Below are 16,112 nucleotides of genomic sequence, written 5' to 3' on the forward strand. Positions count from 1 at the left end.
TCTGAGCCTAGAGTGAGTAAGTCTGAGACTGAACTCTACCTGTCCTGAATCATGCAGACTGCTTTTCTGGGCAAAATATGGCCCTAAACATCTTCTGGCACTTGGTAAATTAGTTTCTTGTAAGTCTTCCTTAACTAAGGGGAGTGGGGAGTTTTCAACTACTGGAGTTGTATTCCAACATCATTGTACTCTTTTCACCTTCCTGGGCTCCTACAGCAAGATAGCCCAGTAGCCCCTGGTCTTCCAGTCCCCCAACACTGCTTCTGGCCAGGCTTACCTCTGTGATGCTGGATGCTGATGGGGCCAGTGTCCTGCTTCTTCAAAACAGGGCAAGCAAAATGCCTTGTCTATGGGTGTTGGAGATAAAGATGGAGATAATCATCAAAGTCTTCCTTCTCCTTGCTAGCGGTGCAGCATAAGTGTGTGTAGGAAGGAGGTGATTGGAGAATAGAATCAGCAGAAAATAGAGCACATTGCTTAAGGAGAGGTCTACTGGCTTGGAAAAACCTACAGCAGTTGAAAATTTCAGCTCAGTTCCTTTCCCAAGAGGAGTACTACTGGCTTTCTTTCCAAGTCTAACTCATTAGGCATGAAAACTCAAGTTAATTGGCTAGTAGCTTTAATTGTGTGCATATATATGTTCTGCTTTGCACTGGATTGAAGAATATCCTTCCAAAATTTATGTTCACCCGGAATCTCGGAATGTGATGTTATTTGGAAACAGGGTCTTTGCAGATGCAATTAGTTAAGATGAGGTCATACTGGGTTAGTACTCCCTAAATTCCATATGACTAGTGTCCTTATTATAAGAAGAGAAGACGCACATGCGCGCACCTACATAGACACACACAAAAATACACATACGCACAGAATGCACGTGATGATAAAGGCAGAGAATGCAGTGATGTGTCTACAAGCCAAGGAATGCCAGCCACCACCACAAGTTAGGAAGAGGCAAAGAAGGATTTCCCTAGTTGCACAGGGTGGATGATTTCAGATTTCTAGCCCCCAGAAATTTGAGACAATAAATTCCTGTTGTTTTAAGGCACCTAGTTTGTGGAACTTTGTTACAGCAGCTCTGAGAAACTCCCACAGGCTTATAAGGGGTCAGAATGATAGAACACTTAAATAAGCCCAGGCTAATGGGAACACCAGTCTTCAACAACAACACCCTCTAACATTTAAAGGGGCCCAAGCGTAAAGTCTACAGCAATTGTTACTAGAAGGTCCAGCCTGCCCCTGCCCTATTCTGCAGCTCTCCTACCGCATTCCCAGTCCAAGACCCTTTAATCCAAGCACATTGTTTCCCCTCCTTAGTTCCTCTTTCGCCTCTCCTGTCCAAGAAGAGCACAACACCCAAAACAGTGTTCCCGGCCAGGTCCACTCTGCACTGCCAGTCCCCTGGGGAATGTAATTCCTTTACTTCCTTTTCAGGGTTTCTCAGGCTAATCTGACTGCCAGGCAGCTTCCTTGCCTTAGAGAATGGGCGGGTGGGGGTTGGGGGGTGGGGCGGCGGAAGTTAAGCAGGAAGGGGAAGAAGACAAGCTCTGACCACCACCCAGGAAACATTTTTACCCAACCATCACCATCTTCACTGTGACTAAAAAATTACCTTTTTTGTTTCCTTTGAAGGAATAATTTAATTGATGAAGCAGATACATAGAGCTCAAGCCTTCAGAAACCTCTGCAGTATTCATTGAATGAGAAGCTCACACTCCTTCTTGGTCATTTATTACTCATTCATGGACCATCAGAGTTTGCTTTCCTTTAACTGAAGGTCTAGGAAGGAAATCAGTTGAAATAGGAGAAGGGGACTAAAGATTAAATACTGAAAGAGGAATCTTCTCCCCTTCTCTTCTCTCACCTCCAAGTGTTTGATGCTATGTCAAACAATGTTAATTACAAACAATAATATGAAGGTGCATCAAATGCATAATGTTTTCCTAAGAAAATGTATTATAGCTACTTTACAACTCAGACTATAATTAAGTGGACTAAAGGGGAATGTATGAAATACAGAGCATGAACTTTCCTTAGAGGTTTAAAAAGAGAAAAATGCGGATATCGGTAGGGACCTCCTTTACGGTTCCTTTTGAATAACATGATTCATATTACTTTTTTAAAAGAATATTTTTAACTGCCTGGCTCCCTTTGTATTTTTTAAAAGGCCATGGAGACGTATGGCTAGGTCTTGGGGAGACATAGTAATTAGAGACATAAGAATAGCTAGCACAATTTCTCATATGGAAAATGTCTCAACTGTGGTCATCACGACATGGGTTTGGGAAAACGCCACCTCATTCCACAAGACAAAGCTGGGAGAAAATATCTTAGTCATAGGGATGTGGAAGTGAATTCCCCAAAAAACAAAACACATGCTCCCCTGTACACCTTTGAAAATACCACATTTACCATAGGCCACATTTTATTTATAGAATGCTGTGTTATCTACCGCCACTTGAAATGAGAGACCTAGAATAAATATTTTTTGGTCAATGAGTTTTGGATTTTACATTTTCCCAAGTTTTCAACTTCCTTGATTACTCACGCGGAAAGCATTCTAAGGAGAGAGATTTCAGAGTTGTTTACTATGATGAACAGACTTTAAGTAGCCTCATGATCCTTGTCTCCTGGAATTCACATCCTTGTTTTGTTTTGTTTTGTTTTGTTTTGTTTGAGACAGAGTCTCGCTCTGTCACCCAGGCTGGAGTGCAGTGGCGCGATCTCGGCTCACTGCAAGCTCCGCCCCCTGGGTTCATGCCATTCTCCTGCCTCACTCTCCTGAGTAGCTGGGACTACAGGCGCCTGCCACCACGCCCAGCTAATTTTTTTGTATTTTTAGTAGAGATGGGTTTCACCATGTTAGCCAGGATGGTCTCGATCTCCTGACCTTGTGATTCACCCATCTCGGCCTCCCAAAGTCCTGGGATTACAGGTGTGAGCCACCGCGCCTGGCCACATTCTTGTATAACTGTATAATTCCGTCTCTTTGAGCATAGTTAGGCCCTGTGACTTGCTCCTAACCAATAGAATATGGCAAAACTGGTGGGATATCACTCCTCTAATCACATTACATTATGTAAGACTGTCTTGTTAGCAGACATGCTATAGTGTCTTGCTTTCCTTGACGAGTTTGAGGAATCAAATTCCCATGAGTTGTATAGCTGCAAAAAAATGAGTAACAACTAAATAAATAAACTAAATAAGCTTGGAAGCACACCTTTCCCCAATTGAACCTCCAGATGAGAACCTAGCCATGGATGACACCTTTATTGCAGCCTTTTAGAGGACCAAGATTAGCTGTGTTGGAAACTGTGACATAATAAATGTGTGTTGTTTGAAATCACTAAGTTTGTGGTAATTTGTTATGTAGCCAGAATTTTTAAAAAATAGATACACTTGCTTTTGCTAACTCACTTTTCTGACCCAGTATTCTTGTATTGAGTTTATCTCTCCACAAGTTTGAAAACTCTTGGTCTTTTGTTGTTTTCATGATCAATATATATTACATCCACCTACACAAGGATACTCTTTTCTTTATTGTAGAAGTGACTTAGGTCACAGCATTAAAGAAGAGCCTTGTATGAACAACAGTATTTCTCAATTTGCCCATATTTCAAGCCATCTTGTGATTCGCAGCGGCAAGTAATTCTCACACTCCTCCTTAGAATGGAGATTGAACTTTGTTCAAAAACCCAGTCTGACTGCTGGCGGGACTGTAAATTGATTGAAACTTTCTGGAGGGCACGGTTGTAATACATATCTAAGTTCTAAGCATATGCATGCTGTTCGGCTTAAAATTCCCTTTCTCGAAATTTATCTCAAGAATATAGTCAGACAAGCATTCAAAGAAGTATGATAAGGATATGCACTACAGCATTGGGTTATTATTATTATTATTGTATAAATTTAAGGGATACAAGTGCAATTTTGTTACACAGCTATATTGTGTAGTGGTGAAGTCTGAGTTTTTAGTGTATCCATAACCCAAATAATGTACATTGTATCCATTAAGTAATTTTTCCATCATCCATTTCCCCCTCAACCCCTCACCCTTCAAAGTTTCCACTGTCTATCATTTTATACTTTATGTTCATGTGTACACATTTTTAGCTTCCACTTATAAGTGAGAACATGTGATATTTATCTTTCTGTGTCTGAGTTGTTTCACTTAAGATAATGGCCTTCAGTTCCATCCATGCTGCTGCAAAAGATATGATTTCATTCCTTTTTATGGCTGAATTGTATCTCATTGTGTATATATGCCACATTTTCTTTATCCAGCCATCCGCTGATTGACACTTAGATTGACTCCATATCTTTGTTATTGTGAATAGTGCTGTGATGAACATATGAGTGCATGTATCTGTTTGATATAATGATTTCTTTTCCTTTGGGTAGATACCCAGTAGTGGGATTGCTGGAATGAATGGTAGTACTATTTGTAGTTCTTTAAGAAATCTCCATACTATTTTCCATAGAGATTGTGCTAATTTATATTCCCAACAGTGTATAAACATTCCCTTTTCTCCATATCCTTGCCAACATCTGTTTTTTTTTTCTTTTTAGTAATAGCCATTCTAACTGGTATAAGATGATATCTCATTGTAGTTTAAATTTGCTTTTCTTATGGCATTGTTTATGACAGTAAAAAATTAAAACTTGAAGACAACCAAAATGGATAAAATAGGCAGTAGGTATTATAACTTAGAAACTATCAGCACAATGAAATACCATGTAGCCATTTAAAACTGTGCTGCAGTAGCTGGGGCATGGTGGCATGCACCTGTAGTAGTCCCTACTCGGGAGGCTAAGGTAGGAAGATCACTTGAGTCAGGAGCTTGAGGTTGCAGTGAGCTGTGATCATGCCACTTCATTCCAGCCTAGGCAATAGAGCAAGATCCTGCCTCAAAAAAAAAATTTGAAAAAAGAGGGGAAAATAATAACACCAATCTAGTGAGGTGTTTGGGACAGTGACATGAAAGAAAACTTTGCTGCTGATATATAATTTTGGTCAAAAGACAATGTAAGCAAAACAAAAAAAGAATCTATGAGAGAATGTGTGATATGTCCCCCAGTTATGTGGTGTACATATGTGTGTAAAATATACATACACATTGAAAATAAAACTATTGTCCAAATGTTAACAGTGATTACACCTGAGTAGCAAAATCATACATAATTTTATTTATTAATTTCCTTGTTATATCTTCTAATGTCTTCACAGTGTTCACACATAATTTATGCAATTAAAAAATTCCTAATGTGGATTTTGCTTTTTTTAAAAAATGATGCTCCCTGTTTCTAATTCCTGGTCCCTAGGTGGGCTGGGTCTTGCTGTTGGCCCAGAGACCCCATGAACCAGCTCTCTGATATTGAGAAAGTGGTCTGTGCATACCGGGTCTGTATCCTCCCTCTTCCCTTCCCCCGAGAGCTTGCCACATGCATGGGCATCCAGGTATCTCCCAGTCTTTTCCCCCAAGCTCCCCCAACTGACTCATACTTCAACAACCACCCAAACTGAAAAGATCATTTTACCACAGCAATGTGTTTATATCAGTCCCAAAATGCTGTGCAACAGGTCCAAACTTAATCATCCAAAACTACCCTTGTGCTGGATGTTGATGACAGAAGTTGCTTTGTAGAAATGTTTAAATGCTCAAGGAGTAGAAGGCTGTGAAACCACAATTGTTTGTCCTGTAAACATTTATTAGATTACCACTGTCATCTGTGGAAAACCATTTACAAAAAAATGCACACATTCTGTATTTTTATTGTTCATCTTGAAAATAAAGTTATGTTGTGTTTAATGTGTTTCAGTTTTTGCTTTTATTTTTATCTTCTAGATTCTTCCTTGAAGTGCTTTAAGAGTGAAAAGAGATACAGACAGTGTAGGAGAGAAAGGTTAGGATGGTCCAGAAAACGAGAAGGGTAGAGCATAAGAGTTTGGGAATTTAGAGTGACTGGGTATCTGCCATGAGCCAGGGTCTGGGCCAGGTGCTGGGATACACTCCCCATTCATGAAAAAGGCCTCGGGAAGGCTTAGAAAAGATCAAAGACAACAGAGAGAATGATTAGGGCAAAAAAAGAAGATAGTAAAAGGGCAGCAAATGGAGACCTTCTAAGTCCATACCCATTTGGAAGTCACTAAATAGGAATACTTTGGAAAGCCGGAAAGGGAGAGAAAAAGCCAAAAAGGAGGGACTCCCTTGTGAGGTTCCTTTTCCCAGTCCAGGATCACAAATGGGCCCATTTGTTGGGAGGTCAAATGTACAGTCTGTGTTCTTGTTGAAGTGGGGCATGGGGCTGAAATTATGCAGGAACTGGGGTAAGGTGAGGGTAAGGAGGAGATTAAGAAGAGAGGAAAAAGTTACTATTTATAGGTAGTAGCCTAACTGAGTGAGGAAGAGAAAGAAGGGATGGGGAAGACTATAGTAATTCCTTTATATGATTGTGAAATCTCCCTTAGTACTTACACCAATAGTAGAAGCCACACTATCAACATTTGTTAGCTTCTTGATACCCAATTCTCACAGGGTGAAGAGAAAAGGGCCAGGTGACACCATTCACACAGGGAGTTTTGTTACAGAAGAGGAACCTGAACTTAGGGAACCTGAATCTTTTGTAATAGCAGTAAAAATTCTGCCCTTTGCCTGGAGAGAGAGGGACTATCTCCATCTTCCAAGGCTGTTCACTATACAAACATTCTCGAAAAGATATTTCAGAGCAAAGATACTCAGTGTCTCTGCTTACGAGATGTGTAGAAACTAGAGAAACTCACAGAAAATTGTCTCCCAACAAATTTCTTTCCCAATATGCACAACATGACGGCATGCTTGTTCTGGAATCAGCTGATTATAGAGTCCAGAACTCAGAATAAAGATAATAAAGAAAATAAAGAAGGTCATTTTTTAAAAACTATAAAGTAGTCAGAGTTAATCTTTACTTTCCCTCTGACCTCTCCAGAATTTCTTCAAATGATTCCTAACTCATTTGGCAGTTGAGTGAAGCCCAAGCTTCTACCTTCCTCCCTTTACCCCTCTCAAAGCTCATCTTCTCTGAGTCTTATTCTCTTTTGATTCCATCATGATCTCTCAACAAACTTATTTTTATTTATTTACCAAACACAAATCCATGCTCTGTTTTAAGCATTTTACTAATATTAACACATTTAATCTTTTAACACCCTATAAGGTGAGTACTATTATAATACCCATTCTTCAGATGAGAAAATTGTGCCAAGTAATGGTTATTCTAATACGATACTTTTGTGAAAATAAGCAGTCATTGCTAAAGTTTTAAATGATTCTAGACCTTTTTTGTTGTTGTTGTTTTATTTTTGTTTTTGTTTTTGTTTTGAGATGGAGTCTCACTGTGTTGCCCATGTTGGAGTATAGTGGTGCGATCTTGGCTCACTGCAACCTCCTCCTTCCAGGTTCAAGCGATTCGCCTGCCTCAGCCTCCCGAGTAGCTGGAACTACAGGCACCCCCCACCACACCTGACTAATCTTTTTTTTTTTTTTTTTTTTTTTTTTTAGTAGAGGCAAGGGTTTCACCATGTTGGACAGGCTGGTCTCAAACTCCTGACCTCAGGTTATCTACCTGCCTCGGCCTCCCAAAGTGCAGGGATTACAGGCATTGAGCCACCGTGCTTGGCCTAGAAATGTTTAAAGGACTTGTGAGGAAAACAAGAAGTGACCCGAGCTACTATTATTTAGTAGTATAGTCATGCGTCTCTTAATGATGGGGATACATTCTGAGAAACACATTGTTAGGCCTTTTCATCTTTATGCAAACATCATTGAGTGTACTTACATAAACCTAGATGGCATAGCCTACTATACACCTTGGTTATATGATAGAGCCTATTGCTCCTAGGCTACAAACCTAGACAGCATGTTACTGTACTGAATATTGTAGGAAATTGTAACACAATGCTAAGTATTTGTGTATCTAAACACAGAAAAAGTACAACAAAATATGGTATAAAAGATTTTTTAAATGGTGTACCTGTATAGGTACTTACCATGAATGAAGCTTGCAGGACTGGAAGTTGCTCTGGGTGGGTCAGTGAGTGAATGGTGAGTGAATGTGAGGCTTAAGACACTACTGCTCACTCCTGTAGACTTTATAACACTGTATGCTTAGGCTACACTAAATATAGTTTTAAAAATTAAATGATTACGCTACCACACTATGTCATCTACAAAGTCACTAGGCAATAGGAATTTTCAGCTTCATTATCATCTTATGGGACCACCGGGACCACCATGGTACATGCAGTCCATTGTTGATGAAAATGTCATTATGCAGTGCATGACCGTACTTTATTAGGAGAAATTTCAGGACTGTGGAGGATACTTTGGGGAAAGGAACCTGTTCACCTCCCCTTCAATCACTCTCCCAGAATTATCATATGTGGTGAGGTGCAGGGAGTTTTCAGAACTACCTGGTTCAGATTCACTTTTAGCAATTTGTTGGTTATTTTTCCACAGCCAGAACCATGTTTAGTTCACTGCTGTATCCCTGGTGTCTAGCCAAGGGCCCAGTTCCTCATGGGGGCTCAGAAGTGTGTTGAATAATTGACTGAGTGAGTGAATGAATGAATAGGAACCAGAAACTTCATGGGTCACTTCGGTAGGGAAGTGCTCCTGGATTAGAATCACCAGATTTAATCGCATCTTAAATCCAAGGATGAATCTATGTCTCAGTGCAAAAAGGGCAGAAGTTAAACCAGGCATACAAGATAATAGAAGAAACTAGAACCAAATGGATATTTTTAAAATAATTTGATTGGAAATAACAACAACAGGGGATTAGAGAGAGGAATGAAGATGAGGTTGAAGGCAAACAAGAATTCCTTGGGCCAACCCGAATAAATTGAACATAAAGTAAAAAGGCAATAGGCAAAACTAGCAGGCAGCCAGAAATGTTAGGTGCTCCAGTTCTAAGAAGTAACTGGAGAAGGAAGTTGATAGAAAGTAGGGAAAGAATATGAATAATGATAATGGTTACCATTTATAGATAATATTCTGTTCCACGCAGGATTCTCACTGCTTTGCGTTTATTAATTCACTTCAGCACAACTCTTTGACTTAGATTCCATTATTATTATCATCACTATCTTGCAAATGATAAAACTGAGTAACAGAGAGGTTAAGTAACTTGTTCAAGGTCACACATCTTGGAAGTAGCAAAGCCGATGTTTGAACCTAGGCAATTTGCTCAGAATCTGCACCATTCACAAATTACCATTTATCACCTCTCCTATAGCACAGACTGCCTCTATGTTAGGGCAGCAGCCATGTCAAAAAAAAAAAAAAATTCAACAATCTGAGTTTTTTAAAACATATGTTTCTTATGCAAAAGGCCTTCACCGGGACTCCTTAACCAGATTGCATCTCTCCTCAAGCCCTTCCCATGTAGAGATTCTGGAGCCACCATCTTGCTAAGGGTTGGTTGAGAGTTAAAGACCACTTGAGACCCTTCAGAACAGAAAGCAATTCAACTGTTCAAAAACTAGTGATTCCTTAAACATTAAACATAGTGGGGAAAAAATTAAGGTGTTGGGGAGATGTTCCAGATTACCAGTGATTAAAGAGACATTACTACCAATACAATGCAGATACTTCTTTTTTTTTTTAAAACAGCTATAAGAGATAATTGGAGAACAGTTAAGAAATGACTATGATTATGAATTGGATAATTGATAATAGCAAGAGAATTATTGTTAATTTTCTCAGCTCTGATAATGCTAATGTGGTCATGCAGGAAATGTCCTACAATCTTCAGAGATGCACGGGGAAGCTTTTAGGGCTGAAGTGTCATGATTTCTGAAACCAACTTTCAAATGGTTCAGAAAGAAAAATAGAAAGATTGGTTTGTAAGTTAAACATGGCAAATGTTAACAATTGTTGAATCTGGTAGAGGCTAGACAGCTGTGCACTGAAATATTCTTTCAGGTTTTCTGCATGTAATTTTCATAATAATAAGTTTTGGGTGAAAGAGCCTGGGGTGAGGAGACAGTGATTGCTTACAGATTGGCCAAAGAAGGCCGGGAACGTGGCCAATGCGAAGGCCTTCGGGGATGAGTTAAAAAGCTCGGTCTTGACCACATGGGGTTGAATGCAAATTCTTTCTCAATAAAACAGAAACACAGAACTGGACCGAGGACATAAGTACTGGATGGGAGATTTGGCAGTCCTTCCAATAAAGTTAGCAGTGGCAGCTGTAGTGGTGATAAAATCGCCTGGACTCTGCTGTAAAATCAAGAAGACCAAGCTGAAGTTCCATGTGGACTATGCGTGGTCCAGTGATTTTCTGTGAATAGCTGGGACCTGTCTGCCAGGGTTGAAACCCTCACTCAATGGCTCACTAGTCCAGTGACCTTGGACAAGTCACTTAACATTTCTGACACGCAGTTTCCTCTGCTAGTACTCATCTCCTGGAATTGTTATGTGTGGAGATTAAATAGGACAACATATATAAAATGCTTAACACAAGTTATGGCTCACAGTGAGCACTCAACAAACATTGCTCTCATTTTCACTGCACAGGGAGAAGGATAGGGTAAAAGAGAAGCCTTGTTTGCCACTGACTGTAGCAGCAAAAGCAGCCCAACCCACATCTTCTGCCACTTTGTTTACAATTACATGTATGTTCGGGTTATTTAATTTCTTTCTTTTAAGTGAAATTGTGTGGCCCGGGGTTAGCAGGGATGCTAATGAAGTTAAACAACGGAGGAGATTACGCCCTAGCATGGAAAATAAACATTGAGGTCCCTGCTTCAGCGTTTATCTTCAATGATACCTCATCTTTGCCTGGGTAATTATCTCTCGACAGCAGACAGTGCTCCAGCAGCAACGGATAATTCCATTAACATTACCACTTAAACACAGCCTCTCCAGGCTGCTCAGGTCCCCCGGTTGCTTGCTAAGCCTTAGGGGCCTCATATCATTTTGGAATTAAAATGAGAGAGTAAATTATTCAAGCACATTTGGTTTTTTTCTAAGAAAACCTCTGCACATCCTTGACTCATCATTTCCCCCCAAAAGTATTGCTGCTGAGAATATTAATCGTAGCAACTCAGTGCTAGCTTTATTATGAAATTTGAGGGTTGGTGATAGTGGAACACTGCTAGTCCTTGGTGAGCTAGTTTCTAATTGTCTGAGGATGAGAAATAGGTGATAAAATGTGGGGTGGCCTCCTCTGAAAGGGAAAAGTAAGTTTCATATTTTCTGGAGACTTCTAAATGCCACAAAAGAATTCTGGCCAAAAAAAAAAAAAAAAAAAGAAAGAAAAAAGAAAAAATCCAGATCATGTGTATACTTAGGCATGGTGGTGACCCAGAGACCAAGCAAAACAAAAGAAGCAAATTTCATGAGAAAATCCAGCTAAAATTTCATTATTTAAAATGAGTGTGTACTCTCTGTCTAGGTGTCTGTTCCCCAGCCCTGTCTTTGACTGGTCTCATTGCTGGGTGGCATCTTTAACAGAGAGTGTGCAAGAGCCATTGGCAGCAATCTCCTGTGTGGTTGGAGCCTAGCAGTTTACAAGGAGCTTCCCTACACATTGTATCACAATGACCTTGCCAGGTTAGTGGTGCACACCCTGTTCCATGTCACAGGTGAGTGCCCTGAGGCCTACAAAGGTAAAATCACCTACCCGACATTCCACGTCAAATATGGTGGCAGGAGGACTTGAATAGAAGTCTTTGGAGTCGGAAGATCCTACATGGCTTCTCGAGAGAAGGGAAAATGTTTATCATTTCATTTTCCTGTGCAGAAAGGACTTCAGCCTTTCTGTCAATGCTAAAGATCTATCTTCTTTCAAAGATAGGAAGTCAGGGTGTCTGTAAAGCACATATTTTCCCACTGGGCTGACCCCAAGTTGACCTTTATACTCCTCTCCACTATCTGTTAATTCCTTGTGTCTGGGTTCCAATGGAAGTGTGGACAGAATGAATGAATGAAGTGAGATAATGGTTGCCTCTCTCACAAAGCTAACACATAGTAGGCTCTCGAAAAAGGCTTCGTCTAATTAAAAAGCAATATTTATTTACTAGCTCTGGCAGCAGATTTGGTCAGCAAAGAGGTCAAAGGGTTGACTTGAATTAGGTTTGAAGGTTGGCTGGAATTCAATTACCCATGACCCTCTAGTCTCTCCTGCCAGCCATGATTAATGGAGGCTGGCTAAAGTAGGATGGGGTTAGTAACACTGAAATCAACCTTCTCTGGAGAATAAAGACGCTGAAATTATCTAAGGAGCATTCTCAAGCCAGATGAGATTTCTTAGGTGGGAAATAACCTTGTGATTTCGCCCAATAACATCAGGGATCAGATCCAGAGACAAAGGACATGCACAATAAAGCTGGGGAATCCTTGCTCCTAATTTTTTCTGACAATCACAGGGGCCTCGTCACCCTGCCTAACATGGATAAATTATCATCAAGGGCTCTGGATGGTTTGGATCTGGATTTTTAAACATCTTGCTTGAGGATATTTGGGGTATACATTAGGGAAAAAGGTCAATTAAAAATCAGATAACTGCATCATTTAAAATAAGAAGAGACTCTACCCCGATCATCACCACTTTCCTTTTTCCCAATACAGATTTTTCCCTCTCGGCCTCGCCCTAATGTTGATCTAATTGCCTTCTCACAATACAAGAAGGCCTTGAAAACTTGAGATTCAGCTACAGGTTTCTTTTTATATTAAAACTTTCTTTTGGAGCTGATCTCTTAGAAGATATTTTGAAAATATGATGATAATAACAGTTTCTTGTTTGCTTGTTTTCTGTTATTATTTACTAACTTTTTTGAATAAATTTTCAACTTTTTCCAGTCCTTTTGCTTTTGTCTAGCAATGTCTTATGCAGTAGGTAAGGGAAGCTCAAGGAGACATTTTTCCTTTTTGTTATTGTTCTAAGTCTGCACCTCAGTTTCTGTCCTGCTTTGTTTTCAGAGCTCAAGTTCTGTAGCCTATCCTAATTTGCAAGGCTGGCTTATGAGACAAGTTAAGGAATCATTAAGGCACCTACCCTTTGCCTCTTCATTGGCCAAGTAGCTTAATTAACTTAGTTGAAATGCAGTCTAGTATTATGAGAGCAATTGCATTTGTGTATCTTAATAACTTACCTGTCCTCATGCAATAGTCCACATCCCTCTAATAAAAATATATACATGCACATGCGCTTTGACGTATCGATATTCAAGCCCACAAAATAAGCTCAAACTTGAAAAAGATCCAGACTACGGCAACGTTTATTATTTTTAGAGCATAACCTAGTCATTTTGATTAATTCGTTTGGATTGCTTTTTCCTGCAGCTCCCCAGGGAGAGGTGGGAGGAAAAGGCGGTAAAAACATAAATTTTCTTTGGTGATGAGTTCGCATGTTTAGAACTGTAACATGGCAAATCATTGTGAAATCTTCTAATGGATGCCTGTCTCATGCCAAATAAGCCCAGTACCCAAAGCACATAAAGAAATAATTGAAAGACACTGGACTGAATCCAAAAGGTTGTGGCTAATGTTTCACCTAATCTCTCTCCCAGGTCTCTCCTGCCTACTGCCGGCCCTACCCACAAGATGTGAACTTCAGAGCCTTCTTGCAACTGCTTCTTGGCTATTTGCACCCTCTAACCCTCTGGAAGAAGAATGAGGACTATTATGAAGGCAAAAGCATAAAAGGGGAAAAGATTAGCCTCCAGAGTAGGAAGATTGGGTTGTTGGAAGCCAGCACAAGTCTTCCCCTGAAAGAGTTAATTCGCCTCCAATGGGGGTAGGGACTGACCTGGGAGGGGCCTCAGCCTACATAGGACAGGCCTAAAGGCCCCAGTGGGGTTGAAGGTGACACTGGGTCAGATCCCTAGGATTCTGCAACTTGAGGTGGGAGTGTCTATAAGCTGGAAACAGAAGTTTCAAAAAAAAAAAAAAGCTCATTTTGTTTTCAATTCGTTTTATCTTGGCTCTATCTCAAGCATCACTGACTTCAGACCTTTCAAAGCTAAGGGTGGGGTAGGGTGGGGCTTAGTGATTTTTTTTCTTAAAGAGAAAGAACAGGGAATGTGCCTTGAACATGCACAATTTGCTTGAACATGATCATAGTCATTAATAAAAACATTGAGCAATATTTGCTTCTATGTCTTTGGAACTGGCATTTGCAAAGGTAGCATTGACAGATCAGAGAACAGAAAGGAATTCTGCGGTTACTCGTGGAGGAATTTGGACCTGTGAGATATTCATGATGTTAATTATTTATAATTTCAGTTGTTTTAGGCCAGGCTTTGAGCTTCAAGATAATGTGCTCAGAATTGGCAACAAAAATGGTCATTTTTTTGCTAGTAATTACTGGCTTTGAGCTTCAGCTATTTTAGAAGGACACAGAGAGATCTTTAGATCATGTATTCCTGACTTAAGCAAGGAAGGAAAGAAGGAAGGAAGGAAGGAAGCAAGGAAGGAAGGAAAGAAGGGAGGGAGGGAGGGAGAGAAAGGAAGGGAGGGAGGGGAGGAGGAGGAATAGGAAGAAGAAAAGAAAGGAAAGAAGGAAGGAAGTAAAAATTAAGGCAGGGAGGCAGGCAGGAACAAAGAAAGAAAGGAAGAAAAGAAGTAAAAAAAATTTTTTTAAAGGACAACCCACAAAACCTCAGAATTTAACTAAGTTCCAGGCCTGAAATTTATTTTTTTGAACAATAGAGATGCACTATACTGTAAGAAAACACAACATGTAAAAATTCAAACTTGCCAAACTAAACAGAGAGAAGTTAAACATTTTACAGGAAAATTTGCTACTAGGGCCTGTTAAATAAAAGCGCCCTCAGTATCTTTAAACTAGAGATTGATGTATACTTTAATCTTTTAAAACCATGTAAAGTGAAGTCTCCCATGTAAATATCATTCTTAATGTGGAATATCCACACTTGAAAGTCACACATTGCTGGGGTTCAACCTCAGCTTCACCACTCATAGCATGTGACTGTGGCCAAGTTACCTCACCTCTCTGAGCCTCAGTTTCCCCATCTGTAAAATGAGGGCAGTGATAGCACCTGCCTGATTAGACTTAACTGAGTTTCTACACAGAAAGCCATTAGGAAGTCCTGCCACTCAGCAGGTGTTTCATGGCTCTTAGCTTCCTAAGCCTTCTCTTTCCTTCCTACTTCTGGGACCACGTGGTTCAGCCAGCATGGAACAAAAGAAAATTTGACCCTCTTTGTAGCTTTAGATGCCTCAGCTTTATGTCAAGTAAGTTGTAACCTCAAACAAATGGGGCCCAGAGAGCTTATGGCTGTTTCTGCCTTTCTCATATTTATTTATTTTTTAAACAAATACTTGTATAATGCTTACTATATGATAGGCATATTCTAAGCACTTGGCAAATACCGACTCATCCAATCTTTTATAACAACCCTATGAAATATATAGTATTATTTATTATTCCCATCTTACATTTCAGGAAGCAGAAACACAGAGAGCTTAAGTAACTGGTCCAAGGACCATAACAGGTACCTGCACAGCCAGGAACTGAACCCAGACAATCTAGTCCATTCCCTCAGTGGGTCTCATGGGTATGTTATTTATTTGGAAGGCCTGCTGAGACCAAAGCAGCCAAATGAAATACCAGGGCCAGTTCTGCACAGACTAAAAAATAACAGCAGGGCCAGAAGTACTGAAGTTGCAAAACCCTCTGCTGATAAGCTTTCACTGCCAGAACCTCAGACCAGAGAGATCTAGATGAAGTTGACTGAATAAGCAAGCTGATTTCCAGTCCTTTGGCACACTGCCCTCTCTCCACTCCTACCACCTAAGAGGGTGCAGACTCCTCTCAGGTTTCTTCATTCTTCCTCACTCTCTTGGCTCAGTGAATGTGAAATTGCTGGCTGTTGCAGCCTAAGTGGGTGGAAGGGTGGCTGGAGGATGGAGAGCATTCAAGTAGTCAAAGAAAAAAAGAAATAACTTGTTTTAACATTTTAATAACTCTAATTTTTAAAATTATCAAAGCAATACCTTTTTTTTTCTTTTTTTTGACAAAGTCGCACTCTGTCACCCAGGTTGGAGTGCAGTGGCGCGATCTCGGCTCACTGCAACCTCCACCTCCCAGGTTCAAGTGATTCTCCT

General features: G+C 40.1%; 1 long non-coding RNA gene across 4 annotated transcripts in view; it reads left to right on the forward strand.

Moving 5' to 3' along the window:
* LOC117979945 (uncharacterized) overlaps nucleotides 1–15,501 on the forward strand; it is a 56,705-nt gene extending 41,204 nt beyond the window's left edge. The window contains exons 3-4 of one of the 4 annotated variants that reach the window (XR_010111849.1): nucleotides 11,437–11,626; nucleotides 13,553–15,501. This is a non-coding gene — a long non-coding RNA (uncharacterized LOC117979945). Of the gene's footprint in view, nucleotides 1–1,632; nucleotides 5,798–11,436; nucleotides 11,627–13,552 lie in introns of those variants that run through there. The other 3 variants (XR_004671015.2, XR_004671016.2, XR_004671018.3) reach the window with 3 other exon arrangements.
* The last annotated feature ends 611 nt before the right edge of the window (nucleotides 15,502–16,112 follow it).

Source organism: Pan paniscus, chromosome 3, assembly GCF_029289425.2.
Source record: "Pan paniscus chromosome 3, NHGRI_mPanPan1-v2.0_pri, whole genome shotgun sequence".
NCBI lineage: Eukaryota > Metazoa > Chordata > Mammalia > Primates > Hominidae > Pan > Pan paniscus.